This window comes from Dendropsophus ebraccatus, chromosome 3 (genome assembly GCF_027789765.1).
Source record: "Dendropsophus ebraccatus isolate aDenEbr1 chromosome 3, aDenEbr1.pat, whole genome shotgun sequence".
Taxonomy (NCBI): Eukaryota; Metazoa; Chordata; class Amphibia; order Anura; family Hylidae; genus Dendropsophus; species Dendropsophus ebraccatus.
This window is the reverse complement of record NC_091456.1, coordinates 102424779-102445040: the sequence shown is the minus strand read 5'-3', so window position 1 is coordinate 102445040 and position 20262 is coordinate 102424779. Positions and strand designations below refer to the sequence as shown.

General features: G+C 44.3%; 1 long non-coding RNA gene across 1 annotated transcript; it reads left to right on the top strand.

Moving 5' to 3' along the window:
• The first annotated feature begins 1031 nt into the window (after positions 1-1031).
• LOC138787246 (uncharacterized) lies at positions 1032-17447 on the top strand. The gene is made up of 4 exons (XR_011362329.1): positions 1032-1111; positions 13982-14098; positions 15121-15215; positions 17291-17447. It is a non-coding gene; the product is annotated as an uncharacterized lncRNA (long non-coding RNA).
• Positions 17448-20262: the final 2815 nt, after the last annotated feature.

Here is a 20262-nt window from a genome sequence, read left to right as displayed (position 1 = left end):
GCTTGGTGACCTCCAAGTGGTCGAATTTGGATTTCCAAGTGGCGAGAATTTTTTTCCCATAGACTATAATGGGATCGAATATTCGTTCGAATAGTCGAATCTCTGTCCCTATTCGATTCGAATTCTCGAAAGTTGAATATTTTACTACTCGCTCATCTCTATAGACTACCTTTCATTGGTCTGAAGAAGAAGACTTAGCGAGACATCTCTGATCAACAACTAAAGTAGAATTTTTTATATTAATTTATTTCATACTGGGGGGAATTCAGACATGGTGTATGTGGATGGACATGTTGCTGGGGGCACACTATAGTTAGATTAGGACTTACTGAGGAGAATATGGTGTATATTGAAACGAATATAACAGAATTCATGTGAAAAAAAAAAAAATATATATATATATATATATATATATTTTTTTTTTTTTTTTGTTCCCCACAGAACTGCTAGATAGCCTCCTAACTAAATAATATGTATTTTGTGTTGATTTAATGTAAAAAATAAGAGATTATTAAAAAAAAAAGTAAGTAGAATTTTTTAAATTAATTTATTCCATACTGTGGGCTGACTACTTTGTCAATGCTTTATAATGCTTAAAGGGAACCAATCATCCGTGGCTGGTACATGCCAGGAGGTGCTCAGGAGCTTTATACAGCGCTTCAGGGAACCATATCAGCCCAATTGGGCTGATTGGTTCCCTTTAATAGTAGGGACACAGGGGGAGATTTATCAAACATTGTGTAAAGTGAAACTGGCTCAGCTGCCCCCAGCAACCAATTAGATTTCACCTTTCATTTTCCAAAGAGTCTGTAAGCAATGAAAGGTGGAAGCTGATTGGTTGCTAGGGGCAACTGAGCCAGTCTTACTTTACACCATGTTGGATAAATCTCCCCCATAGTGTGGATTCCTGAGGTGGGAAGACATGGTGAGGATGGATCAGAACATGCTGAGGGGAGGTTACATGGTCTATACAGCAATTCATATAAAAGAATATGTGAGATATATGTATAATTTATTTTTTTTTCTTTCAAGGAATTGCCAGATAGCCTGGACTGCCTTTCACTGGTCTGAAGGAGAAGAATCAGCAAGACATCTCTGATCAACAACTAAAGTAAGTTGAATTTTTAAAACTCTTGCTTTAAAGTGGTTCTCCTGCCAAGCTTACTTTGAACCAAGCCCAGCCGCTGGAAGTCTGACATCATGGCATAACTGCACTCCAGCACACAGAGGGGTGGCGCTGAAACTGATGTCAGGCTTTCAGCGGCTGCGCTCAGTTCAAAGTAAGCTTGGCAAGAGAACCCCTATAATACAACAGCAAAAGGAAAACTAGATAGTTTGCTGTCAGTTTGTATTTATTTTCCCCACTGGCTCCAACCAGTCATCTTTGTTACACATGTTAAATTAATCACTTAAAGAAGTATTCTCCTCTGGCCATCTGCGCGCTGCTTTTACTTCCTGAATGGGTGAGGGGTGTAAGGAGGACAGGACACAGCGGTGCTGAGCTGAATCAGCCCTGCATCTCTGTGTCTTCCTCTAAGATTACACATGCATTCAGGGTCAATCCACAAACCCCGGAGACATCTGTGATCTCAGAGGGAGACACAGAACCTGGAAAATGTATATGCGATGCCCGGGCCCCTAGGGGCCACTCCGCTGAGAGGTGTTGTTGCGCGCAGGAACCGGGGCAGCTGCTAGCTAGAGGGTTGTCACGGTTTAGGCACGAGGGGTCACAGCTGGAAACCGGGCTCCTGACCGAGCGGAGACTAGGCATGCGATTCCTTGTTGTCCTTTAGTCAGGGCACCAATAATTACACCAATGCCAAGGTTCAGAAACAACGGTAGTTGTATATTTATTGTAACGGTGGTAACTAGTAGCAACAGTCTCTCCGGATGCAACCGGGTATAAAGCAGACTTGGATAAGGCAGAGTAATGGGTGATGCTGCAATAGGCTGTGATGATAGCGTACTGAATGATGGGAGTAGTAGTGATACTGAAGTTGAGATGCTGGGCGGAATGAAACTGAGATGAATACTTGCTGTTGATGGTTAGAGAAGATGATGAGAGGAATGACTGAAGAACGGCACCCAGATCTTGAGAATAGATGAGAATCTTGAGGACTTGAGAATAGAACACAGCCAGGAACACTTCTGGTAATGCTACAGCAGATACCGCAGGGCTGCGGCCTTGTGACACGGGAGCAAAAGCAACACACAACCTATCCCCCTGAAGGTAGGAGACAAGAGTGAGGCAGACAGGAAGTCACATGGTATTTCCCAGCCAAAGCTTGATGGCCATTGGAGTTACCATGGAAGCAGGGGCAGTCACGTGACATCCAGCCATTGCATCATCACACAATTAGGCATATAGGACTAAGTATACATGAGAAGTAACATACTTGAACACTGGGGGGGCGACATAATACCATTAGGCACTGATAACTGAATATGCATACAACAAATGAATGGAATAGCAGACCTGGACACTGAGAAGGGTGACACAATATACACAGTTTGCAGTGGACCAGCTTTCCAGAACAGAAGTGGCCATAATAAAGGTGCAGAGATAAAGTGACAAATAACAACTACTCTTTTCTGGGACACTGCATATACCTACCAATTTCTGAGGTTCCCAGCCCCCACCGCTTACAGAGTGAAGAGCTGTGGTCAATAACCTAGTGGGCAATTTTGCTAATGAAAAGTATTGGGAAAATTGCTATTGCAGTGTATAAAAGTGTACATTTTTTCACAGAACTGCTTTTACAATAAATACATCCTGTCTTACGATCATATGAGCGGTGCTCAAAAATGGAAAAGGAAAAGGGATGAAGAGGAGAAACATGCCAAACTCCCTAAAATAAGCAGTTTCTTTAAGACCCCTAGAGATGCGAGTACATCCTCTGCTTCTCTTGTTACCAGTGAACAAGGTGCATCAATGGAAAATTTAAATGTGAGTCCTAGCAGTGTTGTAGAAGGTTCAGTGCAGGACACTGAAACAACCAGTATAGCAGAGGAACACTTACAAAGTCCATCTGGGTCACAGTCACCTGCGCCATCTAGTTTTATTGAAAGTGTTCTAACAGAGGAACACGTAACCGACCGAGGCCATTATCCCATCAATATTACAGATGCAAATATTAAACGATTTATTATAGGTAATGGTCCATGTAGACCTAAAGGACCATTTCCACGAGTTGAAAATGATGAAAGGTGTTTCTCAGCAACTTACTATGTGAGAGTCACTAAAACAGGCCTTAGTTACCTGTTACTTGGCTATGTTATTCACCCAAACTTAATGCAGCCTATTGCAAGCCTTGCTGGTTGTTTGGAGATTGCAAGAAACAGGGCTTTGAGCCAGCATGGGCAAAAGGTATCCAAAAGTGGCAACGGTTATTCGCAAGGATCCAAAAACATGAAAATAGTCTCACATAGATGCATGTATAGTGTATGATCATTGGAGACGTAATAAAACAATAGAAAATGAGAGAAAAATCAGTCAAGAAAACCTGTTTTGGAGTAAAGCCTTACACAGAATTGGGTCCTATTCCACGGGCCGAGGAGGGCCCGATCAACGATGTAAACGATTCCACGGCTATTCCACGGCCCGATGATCGTTGAGCGAGGGCTGCAGGGACATCGTTACTGATGCCCTTGCAGCAGCATACATTACCTGTCCAGGCTTCTTCTCCGCGCTGTCTTCATCCCCGGGTCCCGAGCGCTCTATCTTCAGAATGGCCATTCTGAAGATAGAGTGCTCGGGACCCGGGGATGAAGACAGCGCGGAGAAGAAGCCTGGACAGGTAATGTATGATGCTGCTGCTTGTCAAAACGTTGGTCGCCCGCCGCATACCGCTATTCAACCATGCGTGGTGGGGGAACGATGATTTTAGGTCTGGCCCTAAATGAACGATCAGCCGATGACACGATCATCGGTTGATCGTTCTCTCTATTTCCCCGAATGATAATCGCCCGAATCGCGCCAAATGGGGCCGATCCGGCCGATTATCGTTACTGTGGAATAGGGCCCTTACCCTAACAATGGCTATGGCCAACCTTGCTTTTTGTGGCCACAGGGAAAAACTGGGAGAGGTAAACAATGGGAATTTTCTCACCATTGTTGAATTACTTTCTGAATATGATCCTGTACTAAAGGACCTCTTGCAGAGACCCCAAGGAACAGTTAAATATCTAAGTCCACAAATACAAAGCGAACTGATAAGTGTTCTTGCAAGCAAAGTAAAGGATTCATTTCTGAAATCCAGACATCACAGTTTTATTCTGTAATAATGGATACAATCCAAGATTTAAGTAAAGTAGACCAACTTAGTCAAGTGTTTTGTTATGTCATCGTTGAGAAAAATGAAAGTTGCAGGGTAACTAGTATTAAAATAGAGGAAGCCTTTTTAGGTTTTCAGTCCATTGAAGACCAGTCAGCTGCTGGTCTTGAACACAGTATAATTGAATCTATACAGAAAAGAGGGTTAGATCTGTCAAAATGCAGAGGCCAGGGCTATGATGGGGCTGCCACTATGAGTGGCATTTACACTGGTGTTCAAGCTGGCATTAGCAGCAAGGAAAAAATGCTCTCTTTATACATTGTGCAGCTCATAACCTAAATTTAGTTTTGCAGGAAGCTGTATCAGATATCACTGAAATCTCACAATTTTTTGATGTTCTTTAGTGAAAGCGTAAAAAGATGGGCATTTTTGTCATCCTTTACTTCTGAATCCTCCTTAACTTTAAAACAACTTTGCCCAACAAGATGGGCATCTCAACATGATTCATTGTTAGCCCTACGGTTTAGGTTTAAGGATATTTTACAAGCTTTGTCTAAAATTATTGTTCTGTCAACCAAGCCAAAGGAGAGCGATGAGGCCAGTGCATTAAAGACAAAACTTTCCATTTTTTTTTTCCTAATTGTCTTACAGGCTAAAATTTTACAAAGTGTAAATGCAGTTTCTAAAATACTGCAGTCAAAAGACATGGATCTCTCTTCTGCAACCAAATGAATATACAATTCTACTCAAGTCCTTAGCAACTTTTTAAATCATTTTGATGAGGTAAAAAGAACAGCAGTAAGTCTTGCTGAAAAATGGGGCATGCAGGCAAAATTTGAAAATAAAAGAGTCAGGAAAGTTTAGAGACACTTTGATGAGCTGTGTTTGGATGAAAGGTTGCAGGACCCAGAAGAAAAATTCGTAACAAACAGTATTCCCCAAATGTTTAGATATAGTTATAAGTTACCTGCGTAACTGTTTTAGTGGGATGAACACAGTGGTAGAAAGGTTCAGAATTCTTCAGCCAACAACACTCTCGTCAGAATTCGATGATGCAGTCTTTACAGAGGCAAAAAAACTGCAAGAATTCTACCAGGATGACTTATCCTGGTATGTGTCCACAGGGCCGGCGTTAGGGGGGGGCAAAGTAGGCACTTGCCCAGGGCCCCCATCCCCCAGGGGCCCCCTAGCTCCTTCCTTCATTAGTGGAGCAGGAAGCAGAGCAGCACAAGCAGCTCCCCTGCTCCACTAATGAACGAAGGAGCTGAGCTGTGAGGACGGAGCGCCCCTCCTGCAGAGCTGCCTGTGCCCTACAGAAGAGGAGGAACGGCAAGCCCAGGTAAAGAAATAGAGGGGGGGGGGGGTTAGAGGGTCACGGAGACTGGGGGCGGGACTTGCGTCCAGGGGGCGGTGCTTACAGCCGCGGGTGGGCGGAGCCTCGGGTGTCTTTATAAAACAGTAACCCCCTCCCCATATACTAGCCTAGCGAACAGTATACAGGAAGGGGGCAGGGGATCTTGTATGATGCAGTCCCCCCTTCCACCATATACTGTTCAGGGCCCTCCTCCCTCTGTATCTATGGGCACCAGGCCCTGAGCAGTACATGATGGAGGTGGGTGCTGAATCACACAGTATCCTGTATGATAAAGTACCCCCATATCTCTCCTCTGCTCTACTACTACCCCCAATACTACTCCTAATACTGCTCTACTATTACCCCCAATACTACTCCTAATACTGCTCTACTACTACCCCCAATAGTGCCCTACTACTACCACCATCAATACTACTCCTAATACTGCTCTACTACTACCCCCAATAGTGCCTTACTATTACCCCAATACTACTCCTAATACTGCCCTACTACTACTACCCCCAATAGTGCCTTACTACTACCCCAATACTACTCCTAATACTGCCCTACTACTACCCCCAGTAGTGCCCTACTACTACCCCCAATACTACTCCTAATATTGCTCTACTACTACCCCCAATAGTGCCCTACTATTACCCCCAATACTACTCCTAATACTGCCCTACTACTACCCCCAATAGTGCCCTACTATTACCCCCAATACTACTCCTAATACTGCTCTACTACTACCCTCAATACTACTCCTAATACTGCCCTACTACTACCCCCAATAGTGCCCTACTACTACCACCATCAATACTACTCCTAATACTGCTCTACTACTACCCCCAATAGTGCTCTACTATTACCCCCAATACTACTCCTAATACTGCTCTACTACTACCCTCAATACTACTCCTAATACTGCCCTACTACTACCCCCAATAGTGCCCTACTACTACCACCATCAATACTACTCCTAATACTGCTCTACTACTACCCCCAATAGTGCCCTACTATTACCCCCAATACTACTCCAAATACTGCTCTACTACTACCACAAATACTGCCCTACTACTACCCCAATACTACTCCCAATACTGCTATACTACTACCACAAATACTGCCCTACTACTACCCCAATACTACTCCTAATACTGCTATACTACTACCACAAATACTGCCCTACTACTACCCCAATACTACTCCTAATACTGCTCTACTACTACTCCCAATACTGCTCTACTACTACCCCCATACTGCCCTACTACTACCCCCAATACTACTCCTAATACTGCTCTACTACTACCCCCAATACTGCTCTACTACTACCCCCAATACTGCTATACTACTACCCCCATACTGCCCTACTACTACCCCCAATACTACTCCTAATACTGCTCTACTACTACCCCAATACTGCTCTACTACTACCCCCAATACTGCTCTACTACTACTACTACTCCCAATACTACTCTACTACTACCCCTAATACTGCTCTACTACTACCCCCAATACTGCTCTACTACTACCCCCAATACTGCTCTACTACCATTGCTATTATTACCTCCACTCCTGATACTACTACTCCCAAAACTGCTACTCCCCTTATCTACTACTACACCCGTCATCTTATATGCTTCTACTATTGCTACACCCCTTATCCACTATGCCTATACTACTACACCCATCAAAAAATAAAAAAAATCGAGAAAAGAAAAAACGAGATTTTATTTTTTGCCCACATCACCCCAGCCCTAGGAGATGCTATGTGCTGGGGGCGGGGGGGGGGGGCATTTAACTATCAGTGGAGATGCTATCTGCTGAGGGGGCAACTATCAGTGGAGATGCTATGTGCTGGGGGGGGGGGGGGAACAGGGGAGATGCTATGTGCTGGGGGGGGTAACTATCAGGGGAGCTGCTATCTGCTGAGGGGGCAACTATCAGGGGGCTAGCTAACAGGTGTAAAACCTACAGTGAGATGTCTCCTATATTGGTGGATACTACATACTGGGTGGTGGAGGTAACTACCAGAAGAATTACCTACAGAGGGATACTGACTATATGTACTATGGAGGCACAGAGGGACCTATCTACTATATAGGGCACAGAGGGGTCTTATTTAAGGTCACAGAACATCACCCCACCTCGAGCAGCGCGCCAACCGCTGACAAAAAAGTATCGGGACCTTAAATTGCTGCTACAATGTTTTAGCATTTGGGGCCCCACCTTCAACTTTGCCCAGGGCCACATTTTGTCTAAAACCGGCCCTGTGTGTCCACTACAAACCCCAGCATCCCCTCAGTAATTGTGTCTTTGTGTTTTCACTGGTATGTGTATTATTGTATTATTGTTTACCTTAGCATGGCACCGTCTTTACTTTTCCCACTGATAAGTTTCTCCCATTTGCTCTGCCCCCCCCCCACCCATTTTCACACCTGAGCTCTGATCAAATCTGATTCAACTTCCTGGACCTAGTAGTATAAATTTAGAGACAAGGTCTCATTTTAGACCTTGGTCTCATTTTTTGCACATCTTAAAGGGGTAGTGCAGCGCTCAGAAATTATTCACAGAATAACACACATTACAAAGTTATACAACTTTGTAATGTATGTTATGTCTGTGAATCGCCCCGTTCCCCGTGTCCCACCACCCCCACCCGTATACCCGGAAGTGTTGGTGCATTATACATTACCTAATCCGTGTCGAGGGCCGTCTGCCATCTTGTGCCAAACGTCATCTTCGGACGGACGGCCGAGTCGCTGCCGCCCGTCCCCCCTCCGCCGCGTCACAACTGTGCTCAGCCGCGATTGGCTGAGCACAGTTATGCTCAGCCAATAGCGTCTGATGACGCGGCCGCGTCATCAGCTGCTCAGCCGCGACTGGCTGAGCACAGTTATGCTCAGCCAATCGCGGCTGAGCATCGGATGAAGCTGCAGAGGGCGGCCGGCATTCGGGACAGTCGGAGCTGTTCGCCGGCCGCCCGAAGAAGACGTCACTTGCTGAAGATCGGAGACTGGTGTCGGCACGTGACAGGTGAGTATAGCGCACCACCCTTCCGGGTACACGGGTGGGGGTGGTGGGACACGGGGAAGGGGGCCATTCACAGACATAACATACATTACAAAGTTGTATAACTTTGTAATGTGTGTTTGTCTGTGAATAATTCTTTACTGCCGCACTACCCCTTTAAATATGCCATCTTAAAGTGCTAAATTCAGAATTAGGCCAGAATTGGATCAGGATTGATCAGAGAAGGACTGTGAAAATACACTCTTTTGTAAGTTACATCTGATCACCATGAAACACTTCCTCAACCTCCTAACTATCCTTGTCTCCACCTCCTGTGTTCTCTGTCTGTCCTACCCACCCTCTATTCACGCTATAAATTACATCCACATCAGCCCCTCTCTCCTCTCCTCCCCTATGTATACCTCCCATACCCTGTACACTCTCACTCACCTCACTACAACTCCTTCCACTGTGCAGCACAGAAGTCGTTCTCACAAGTCTTTTAACCTCCTGCTTAACTCCCTGCTGTCTCTTTCTATCCTTCTGCTTCTGGCTGCTGGTGACATCTCTCCTAATCCTGGTCCTCCTTCCTTTACTGTTAATCCTTCTCTTTCACTTCCATCCCAAAACTTTTTTAAGCTTACTAAGAACCACTGTCTGCCATCCCCCCTTTCCTCAGTCTCTCCAGCATCCTTTACCTGCGCCCTCCTGAACCCTCGCTCAGTGTGTAATAAACTCACTGAGATTCATGATCTCTTCATTAACAAATCCTTCACCCTTCTGGCCCTCACTGAAACCTGGCTGCAACCATCTGATACTGCTTCCCCCGCTGCTCTATCATATGGTGGTTTTCATCTCTCTCACACTCCCAGACCTGAGGGTAGGCATGGTGGAGGAGTTGGGGTTCTTCTCTCCCCACAGTGCACCTTCCAAGTAATCTCACCTGAGCCCTCACTCTCATTCCCTTCCTTCGAGGTTCACACCCTCAGACTCTTCCGCCCACTCCCCCTTAGAGTGGCTGTAATCTACCGTCCCCCTGGCTCATCACGACAATTCCTCGACCACTTTGCCAACTGGCTCCCTCATTTCTTATCTACAGAAGTTCCCACACTTATTCTGGGTGACTTCAACATCCCTATTGATACTCCCATCTCTTCTGCTGCCTCTCAGCTTCTCTCTTTAACCTCCTCCTTCGGCCTTTCACAACTAACCAACTCTCCCACACACAATGGTGGGAATTCCCTGGATCTGATCTTCCGCCACTGTTCTGTTTCAAACTTTTCTAACGATCCATCTGAGCTATCAGACCACAACCTTCTCTCTTTCTCAATAACTAACATCTGCCCCCCTCCTGACACTCCTACCCCATACATATACAGAAATCTAAATGGTATTAACACTCCTCAACTCATAGACTCCCTTCAATCCTTACTGTCCCCAATCTCATCCCTCACCTGCCCAAACACGGCCACACAACACTACCACAACACCCTGAAAACTACCCTACACTCTGTAGCCCCCCCTACTCTCCGCACACCCCGCCACAGATGCCGGCAGCCCTGGCACACCCCGGAAACTCGCTTTCTTCGGCGGTGCTCCAGGACGGCTGAACGTCTGTGGAGGAAATCTAGAACCTCCGCAGATTTCATTCACTACAAATTCTCTCTCAAATCTTATTACTCTGCCCTTCACCTTGCCAAACAATCTTCCTTCACCTCTCTCATCTCTTCACTCTCAAACAATCCAAAACGCGTTTTCAACACCTTTAACTCTCTTCTGAAGCCCAAAGTTCAGACACCCATCACTGACCTCTGCGCTGAAGACCTGGCCACCTTCTTTAAAACCAAAATTGACACTCTCCGCTCAGATATCACCTCCCAGCCCCAAAGTCCCATAGCTCCTATTACTTCTCCCATAGATGCCCTTCCCTCTCCCCCTTCGCTCTCAGCCTTTGACCCAGTGACAGAGGAAGAAGTTGCCAAGCTCCTCTCCTCCTCTCGCCCCACTACTTGCCCTTCTGACCCTATTCCCTCACACCTGGTCCAGTCCCTCTCTCCCGCTGTCACTACTCACCTCACTAAAATATTCAACCTCTCCCTCTCCTCTGGCATCTTTCCCTCCTCATTCAAACACTCTATTATAACCCCCACTGCTGAAAAAACCTTCTCTAGACCCATCTTATGCAGCCAACTATCGGCCTGTTTCTAATCTCCCCTTCATCTCTAAACTCCTGGAATGTCTTGTCTACTCTCGCCTAACCCGCTATCTCTCCGATAACTCTCTTCTTGACCCTCTACAGTCTGGTTTCCGATCCCTCCACTCCACTGAAACTGCTCTCACCAAGGTGTCAAACGACTTCCTGAAGGCCAAGTCACAAGGAAACTACTCCTTGCTGATTCTTCTGGATCTGTCAGCAGCGTTTGACACTGTGGACCACCAGCTTCTCCTCTCCATGCTCAGCTCTCTTGGCCTCGAGGACTCTGTTCTCTCTTGGTTCTCTTCCTACCTCTCTGACCGCTCCTTCAGCGTATCCTTTTCTGGCTCTAGATCCAATGCCCTACCTCTTAATGTCGGAATTCCCCAGGGGTCAGTCCTGGGTACCCTCCTCTTCTCCCTCTATACAGCCCCAATCGGACAGACCATCAGCAGGTTTGGTTTCCAATACCACCTTTATGCTGATGACACCCAGCTATACACCTCCTCCCGCGATATCTCCCCTGCCTTCCTGCAAAATACCAGTGACTGTCTATCCGCTCTCTCTAACACTATGACCTCTCTGTTTCTAAAACTTAATCTCTCAAACTGAACTTCTGGTATTTCCTCTCTCTAACAAACCTAAAGCCGACATCTCCCTCTTAGTCTGTGGTACTAGCATCACTCCTGTGCATCAGGCTCGATGTCTGGGGATAATGCTAGACTCTGCTCTATCTTTCACTCCCTACATCCAAGCTCTTACACGCTCCTGTCATCTTCATCTCAAAAACATCTCCAGAATCCGCCCATTTCTCACCACTGACACCGCTCAGACTCTGACTGTCACCCTGATCCATTCTCGTCTTGACTACTGTAACTCCCTACTAATCGGTCTTCCTTTCTCTAAGCTCTCCCCTCTCCAGTCTATCCTGAATGCAGCAGCCAGACTCTTCTTCCTCTCCAGCCGCTATACCGACGTTTCCCCTCTGTGCCAGTCACTGCACTGGTTACCCATTAAATCCAGAATCCACTTCAAACTCCTCACCCTCACCCATAAAGCCCTCCACAACTTTGCCCCTCCATACATCTCCTCCCTCATTTCCACTCATCATCCTTCCCGTGCTCTGCGCTCTGCAAATGATTTAACCTTAACATCTTCCATAATCAGAACATCTCAATCCCGCCTCCAAGACTTCTCTCGTGCTGCACCAATTCCCTGGAACGCCCTACCTAAACACATCAGACTCATACCCAATACTCACAGTTTCAAGCGTGCCCTGAAGACTCATCTCTTCAGGCTCGCCTATAACATTCCCTAAACTGTTTCCCCCTTCTGTTTCCCTTGCTCCATCTCTGACGATTCCTGCACTTTATATGTTTACTTGCATCAGACATTGGCGTTGTTACTGGCTTATCCCGTATTTCTAACTATGTACAATGGCTGGACCATGGACAAATAAAGCAATTATGCCTGGTGTCAACGAAAATTTATAGTCTGTAAGCTCCAACGAGCAGGTCTCGCTTATACTTTGTATTTTTGTTTTTATTTATGTTCTTATTTATTCCAATTTAACTGTGTATTATGTACCTCTGTACTGTATGCATAGAAAAAAAAAAAAAAAGCGCTGCGGAATCTGTTGGCACTATTCAAATAAATTTATTATTATTATTATCCAGTGGTTTGCCTGGTCAGTTGTTAAGTTTCTGATCTGCGCTTCCAGAAGATATCGAACGAGCCTCCTCGGTAAGAGATCTAGCCATTCTCCTGATGGTAGACAACTCGGGATTATCTTCTACTCTGCCTGATATCTGCATAGCATTTCTGCTGTTTCTTACACTTCCAGAAACTGTATCATCTGCAGAACAATCATTTTCAAAATTAAAATTAATCAAAAACTACCTTAGGAGCACAATGTCTCAACAGAGACTAAGTCATCTAGCCCTGCTGAGTGTTGAAAATGAGAGGGCCAGAAAACTTGATATTCAGGGCCCAATTGACAGGTTTTCTGAGGCTAAAGCACGAAGACGTACATTTTAGTAGGATTTGTGAGTATATAGTTTGCCAGTTCAGAATTACGAGTTTTAGGGGGTTTCACATACACCACTTTTTGAAAACAGCTTCTGCAGTTTTCTTTAAAGGGGTAGTGCGGCGGTAAAGAATTATTCACAGACTAACACACATTACAAAGTTATACAACTTTGTAATGTATGTTATGTCTGTGAATGGCCCCCTTCCCCGTGTCCCACCACCCCCACCCGTGTATCCGGAAGTGTGGTGCGCTATACTCACCTGTCACGTGCCGACACCAGTCTCCGGTCTTCAGCAAGTGACATCTTCTTCGGGCGGCCGGCGAACAGCTCCGACTGTCCCGAATGCCGGCCACCCTCTGCATCGTCATCCGATGCTCAGCCGCGATTGGCTGAGCATAACTGTGCTCAGCCAATCGCGGCTGAGCACAGTTGTGACGCGGCGGAGGGGGGACGGGCGGCAGCGACTAAGCCGTCCGTCCTAAGATGACGTTTGCCACAAGATGGCGGACGGCCCTCGACACGGATCAAGTAATGTATAATGCACCAACACTTCCGGGTACACGGGTGGGGGTGGTGGGATACGGGGAACGGGGCGATTCACAGACATAACATACATTACAAAGTTGTATAACTTTGTAATGTGTGTTATTCTGTGAAAAATTTCTGAGCGCCGCACTACCCCTTTAATCAAAGCCTGAGGTTGATCAAACAGTAAAAAGTATAAGTCATTCCTATACATTTTCCATTTCTTTTGAGTCCACTTCTAGCTTTGTCTAAAAAAAACTGGTAGCATTTTATAAAAAAGTGTGTGAAACCTGCCCTATTTTGTTTGAAGTCTAACACTGTTAAAAGTTTATACTAACACACTGCTTACTATTTAGTTAAATTGTTCCAGTTCAATCAGTTAGTGGATGGTTTAAGTAATTATTTATATAGCATCTGCCCTGCTAGAGACCACAGGAGCCAACTAAGACATTCTGGTAATGGTGAAAAAGTGTATATAGTGCTCATAGGTGTGCCTCTGATTGTCTAGAAAGTCATGGCAGATGCTTCCAAAAGTTAGACTTGTTTGAATATATAATCTAAAGTCATTGTCCCTTTGTTTTATTTTTACAAGGTTCCTATTCAATTTAACTTGTTCAGATACGTTGTTTTGTTGACTGTTTTGGAATTCGTTATCCTGGATTAATGTCTGTGGATCTGCGCTGTTCATGTCCTTTCAAGTTATTACTGGGTATGACTTGTGTTGTATGATTTTTTTTTTTCTGTTCTTTATTAACCCTTTCCCGCACAAGGACGTAACTGTACGTCCTCGTGCGGGCGTTCAGAGCGGGGCTGCACCGCGAACCCGCTCTGAACCGCCGCGGTCCCGGGTGCCTCATGTAGCCCGGGATCGCGGCTATTAGTTGGCACGGTCCGATCGCCATGCCCACTAATTAGATAATCAGAGGCAGCTGTCAAAGGTCTGAATCACCCCCCTTTTCCTAGGTTATAAATAAAAGTAAATAAATAAATAAACATATTTGCTATCGCCGCGTGCGCAATCGCCCGAACTATTAATTAATCACATTCCTGATCTCGCACGGTAAACGGCGTAAGCGCAAAAATATCCCAAAGTGCAAAATGGCGCATTTTTGGTCGCATCAAATCCAGAAAATGTAATAAAAAGCGATCAAAAAGTCGCATATGCGCAATCAAGGTACCGATAGAAAGGACACATCATGGCGCAAAAAATGACACCTCACACAGCCCCATAGACCAAAGGATAAAAGCGTTATAAGTATGGGAAGGGAGCGATTTTAAGGGACATATATTTGTTAACAATGGTTTGAATTTTTTACAGGCCGTCAGATAAAAGCAAAGTTATACATGTTACATATCGTTTTAATCGTAACGACTTGAGGAACATATAAAACATGTCAGTTTTTCCATAGGACACACAGCGTAAAAACACAATCCCCCCCAAAGAAAAAGAATTGTTGTTTTTTTTTCAATTTCACTGCGCATATAATTTTTTTCTGGTTTCGCAGCATATTTTATGCAAAAGTTCAGCCTGTCATTGCAAAGTACAATAAGTGACGCAAAAAATAAGGGCTCACGTGGGTCTGTAGGTGTAAAAATGCAAGTGCTATGGCCTTTTAAGCACAAGGAGGAAAAAACGAAAACGCAAAAATGAAAATTAGCCTGGTCCCAAAGGGGTTAAATATAACCTATAAATAGTGCCTCCTATGCTAATCAATGTCTATTCTTTTGTAGGTTCTCTGTGGATGGTTGCCTGATATATGGGGATTTGTCAAGATTGAGAAATCAGAAGATTACGGATTACTGTATCCAGTAGTGGATTATGATAGGTCCGTTTCGGGCGGTAGCCCAGGGCCCTAAGCTTCTGGGGGGCCCATGGCCCGCCAACAGACTTATACTTTTAGTGGTGTATTATCTCCAGGCTACGGTTCTGCCATGATTTTTTTTTTAAAGTCTGCTTTTTGCCACAATTTTATACAAATCAAGGCAAAACTGTAGCCAGTGACAATGACAATGCAGTAACATTAGAGAACATGTTTACTATGTTACTATGTAACATACTGAAGGACCTTAACATGTGACAATGATGTCACCACAGGACCTTAACAGGCTGCATTATGGAAGAAAAAGACTAAAGCTAGTGCCGCCATAGTTACAGTGGATTGGGTGAGGGGGGGGGGGGGGGGGGCAAGCTTGGTGATCATCCCAGGGCCCATGGCAAAGTTAATCTGTGGGTCAGGGACATGGGACTGTGTATCTGTAGTGTCAGACTGTAGTGTCTGTCCTTACTCCTACACAGAATCCTTATCAGGCTCATACCAATCCACAGCTCCTCAGGAGGATATCTGCTATTGAGTTTGCTTAAATAATAGCAGCTACTACTTTTCAGCTACTACTGTTTACAGAATACATTCACTTTTTCCCTGTCCCCGACAATCCCCTTCCAGCTGCACACACTCCTCTCTCCTAGAGGGAACTCTATTTTCCATTCTGACTCATGAATATAAGGACAGAAGAGCAGTATTCACAAACACTGCACACTATACCTGCCCATACACATTACAGGATCCCCTTCCCATCATAGCAATTTGCTAAGTTTTTTGTTACATGTTTGCTCCTTTTTTTTTTTTTTTAACATATAATGTTTTGTGAACCCAGAAAAGAATATTTGTTGGGTTAAATTGTGCATCATACATCACTTACATATGCAGTATATCCCTCTATATAATACCCTTATACCCCTCTAATATGTATATATTACCCTCATATATAGTCTTCTAATAGAGGGGTATATATGAGGGTATTATATACATATTAGAGGGGTGTATATGAGACAGTGGCGTAGCTACCATGGAGGCATGCCTCCATGGTTATCCCCCCAGACCAGCATACCCATGTTTACCTGGCCCAGTGTACTTCCCCAGCATTCATCCTCCTGGCCCTCTGGTGTTTTCCATGATAACTAAAAGAAAAATAATGAATGTAAAATGCAAACTTGCTTTACATCACATCTACTGTTGATTTAGGTTTTAAAAGTTATAACAACAGGTACAATTTAATGGTGATTTAAAAAAACTAATACAACTTTTTATTTTGTAGTGATCAAAGTGTACCTAAACTTTTACCTAATGTCTGACATGTTATAGAGACATATCAGAAGCTGTGATCAGTGGGGGTCCAGCTGCTGAGACCTTCACTCTGCTAGATGAAAGGGACAGAAGTGCTCTGTTGAGTTTTGTGCCCTTTCATTTTTACTCAACTCCTCTTAGACCAAGCAGATCACAACTTCTGACATATCTCCATGACATATCAGTTATATAGTCTTAACTATAAATAGTTATAGGGGTACTCCAACAATTATTATTATTTTTTTCAAATTACCGTATTTTTCGCTTTATAAGACACACTTTTTTTCCTCCCAAAGTGGGAGGAAAAACTAAGTGCGTCTTATAAAGCGAAGACAACGCTGGTGCTGAGGTGGATGGTAAAGCTCAGCCCAGGCTCCCAGCGCTGATCACACTGCTGCTATCTCCAAACTGTGACAATGAGCAGCACTTTCCTAAGCTCCTGATTGGCTGTGAGCTGAGCGGCGATAGAGGGGGCGGGCTGGGTGGGCGGAGCGGGACGCTCAGGGCCGTCCACTATGCATAAGTATAAACATAAACATTTTTTGGATCAAAATATTTTTTTTCTATTTTCCTCCTCTAAAATCAGGGGTGTGTCTGTTTTAAAATCTCCAGTCTTCCAGTACTTATCAGCTGCTGTATGTACTACAGGAAGTGGTGTATTTTTTCTTTTTGCAGGAGTACCCCTTTAAAGGTTTAGGTACACTTCAAACTTAATTTGCATAAAAGCAGGAAAACACTTGACATTTAACTTACTTTCTATCTGTGTACAAATGCAGGTATTCCTTTTACATGCAGATATTGAAGAGATGAGAGTAAGCAGAATGGCTATAACCCAGACTTACGCTTTGTCAGAAATCCCATCCCTAATAGCATTCTCTATTCTTACCAAATGAGCCTCATGAAGACTACTCATTAAAATGATTAATGCTTTGCACTCCATTGCTTTTATTATTATTTTTTATGCACGTTTCCTTGGCAGCATCAGAACTGTCTTTTTTTTATCCTTCGTTGTCACATTGTTATAGGGAAGGGAGACTATTTGTGTGTAAAAAAGCCACATATTAATATATGATGTGACAGATGCATTCATGTGTATACTGGTCCGAGATGGGTAAAATAAGAATGCACTTCAGATGTGATACCCCATCAGTTCACTATGTATGATGGGTATTCAAGACAATGAGGTTTTTTTTTACATTGAAATTCCTAATATCCTACAATAGAAAGATCCAGATTCCAGCCTTTCAATATCAGGACACACAGGGAAACAATGTTAGTTGTTCTTCATGTGGATTCTATTCTTTACCTGATTTATGAATACCTATACTCACAGAAGACCAAACCTATTTGTTAAAAAAATGATTGGAAATTACAAAATGTAAAGTGTCGGATGTTTCCCTCTTCGAACATTACTAAAGCTCTGTTCACATTGCGTTTTATTTGGTGTAATTCTTTAACAATGCGAACTTCTAATGCACCAATTTATCATAGTCTATTATTTACACAGAGAGATTTATCTGATAGATTTTTGAAGCCAAAGCCAGGAACAAACTATAACTAGAGAACAGGTCATAAAGAAAAGACTGAAATTTCCCATCTTTTAAAATCCATTTCTGGCTTTGGCTGCCAAAATCTGTCAGATAAATTTCTCTGTGTAAATGCACACTGTGCATTTACACAGAAAGATTTATCTGACAGATTTTGGAAGCCAAAGCCAGGAATGGATTTAAAAAGAGGTTAGATCCCAGTCTTTCCTTTATGACCTGATCCTTGTTTATAGTCTGCTCCTGGTTTTGGCTTCAAAGATCTGTCAGATAAATCTTTCTGTGTAAATGCACCATAATGCTATGTTTACACGGAAAGATTATTGGGCGAATTTTCGCGATAACGATCGAATTCGAACGATAATCGTACGTGTAAACGTGGCGAACGATCGAAAAATCGTTCATTTTGATCTTTTAACATGTTCATAGTTCGACGTTCGCAAAAAATTCGCCGATCGTTCCGTGTAAACAGTCGTTCACTGTGTGAGATAGGCTTAAGCTTAAGCGACCGCAAAACGATCGTAAAACGAATTTTCTGTACGATATATCGTTCCATCTAAACGCTGATCGTTATAAAAAAAAAAACGTTACTTCAAAATCGGTAATCGTACGATCGGGCCAATAATCGCCTTGTGTAAACTTAGCATAAGGCTAACTGATAAGTCTGGCATATTGGTCTAATTAATGGTGCGTTTACACAGGCAGATTTATCTGACAGATTTTTGAAGCCAAAGCCAGGAACAGACCATAAACAGGGAACGGTTAAAAAGGAAAGACTGAGATTTCTCCTTTTTTCAAATCCAATCCTGGTTTTGGCTTCAAAAATCTGTCAGATAAATCTGCCTGTGTAAACGCACCATAGAGGTTACACATCAAACCCAAATTGTGCATCAAAATGTTGGCATGTTTGTGCTATTTAATAAGGTGTGGCCATAGCGTCACTGAAGGTTTTCATATATGGTGTTTGTAGTTTCCTATTAAGACTAGGTTAACACTTAAAGTGTAAAATGAAGTGTAAAAAACCTGCAGGTTTTTTTTTTTTTTTTTTTTATCTAATTTTTTTATTATAGTTTATGGAAAAACATGCATCAGTGCACACATTGTATAAAAACAAAAGCTGCTGTAATTCTAATGTTGGAACTAGAGATCAGCGAACTGAACCCGTCGAACCTGGGTTCATTTTAAACTTAAAGGGGTATTCCGGGGAAAATCAATAAATTAGCAATGGAAAGGGTTAACCAAGGTTAACCCTTTCCTAATATACTTACCTGTCCGTTTTTGGCCCCCCAAGGAGATCTCCCGTCCAGTCACGTGATGGTCCAAGCTGTGACTCACGGATCCTCTTCTTCCGGTTCGGTGACGTCACCACCCGGCCGGCGACTGACTCTTTCTTATTAGCAGCAGAGCACTGAACCCTGACTGACTTGTAGTGTGTAGCCAATCAGGGTTTAGTGCTCCTGCTGTACGAAGTTAGCCGGGTTCTGATCCCCCCGGCCCCTCCTTCTCTATCATTACAGCGATCCCCCCGGCCCCCTCCCTGTGCTATAAGCCCGATCCTCCTGGCCTTCTCCTTCCTATGTAATCTGTCCTGATCAAAGATAGCTCACCCGCACCCCCCAGTGTGCTGCGGCGCCGGCCCCCGTATCGGCACTTATTGTAAGCAGCTGTTCTCAGCTGACAGGCGCTGTGTGTGTGTGTGTGTGTGAGGCAGGAGAGAGTTCATGCTTGCTCCGTACACAGCGCAAGCATGAACTCTCTCCTGCCTCACACACACACACAGCGCCTGTCAGCTGAGAACAGCTGCTTACAATAAGTGCCGATACGGAGGCCGGCGCCGCAGCACACTGGGGGGTGCGGGTGAGCTATCTTTGATAAGGACAGATTACATACGAAGGAGAAGGCCAGGAGGATCGGGCTTATAGCACAGGGAGGGGGCCGGGGGGATCGCTGTAATGATAGAGAAGTAGGGGGCGGGGGGATCGCTGTAATGATAGAGAAGGAGGGGGCCGGGGGGATCGCTGTAATGATAGAAAAGTAGGGGGCGGGGGGATCGCTGTAATGATAGAGAAGGAGGGGGCCGGGGGGATCGCTGTAATGATAGAGGAGGAGGGGGCCGGGGGGGATCAGAACCCGGCTAACTTCGTACAGCAGGAACACTAAACCCTGATTGGTTACACGCTACAAGCCAGTCAGGGTTCAGTGCT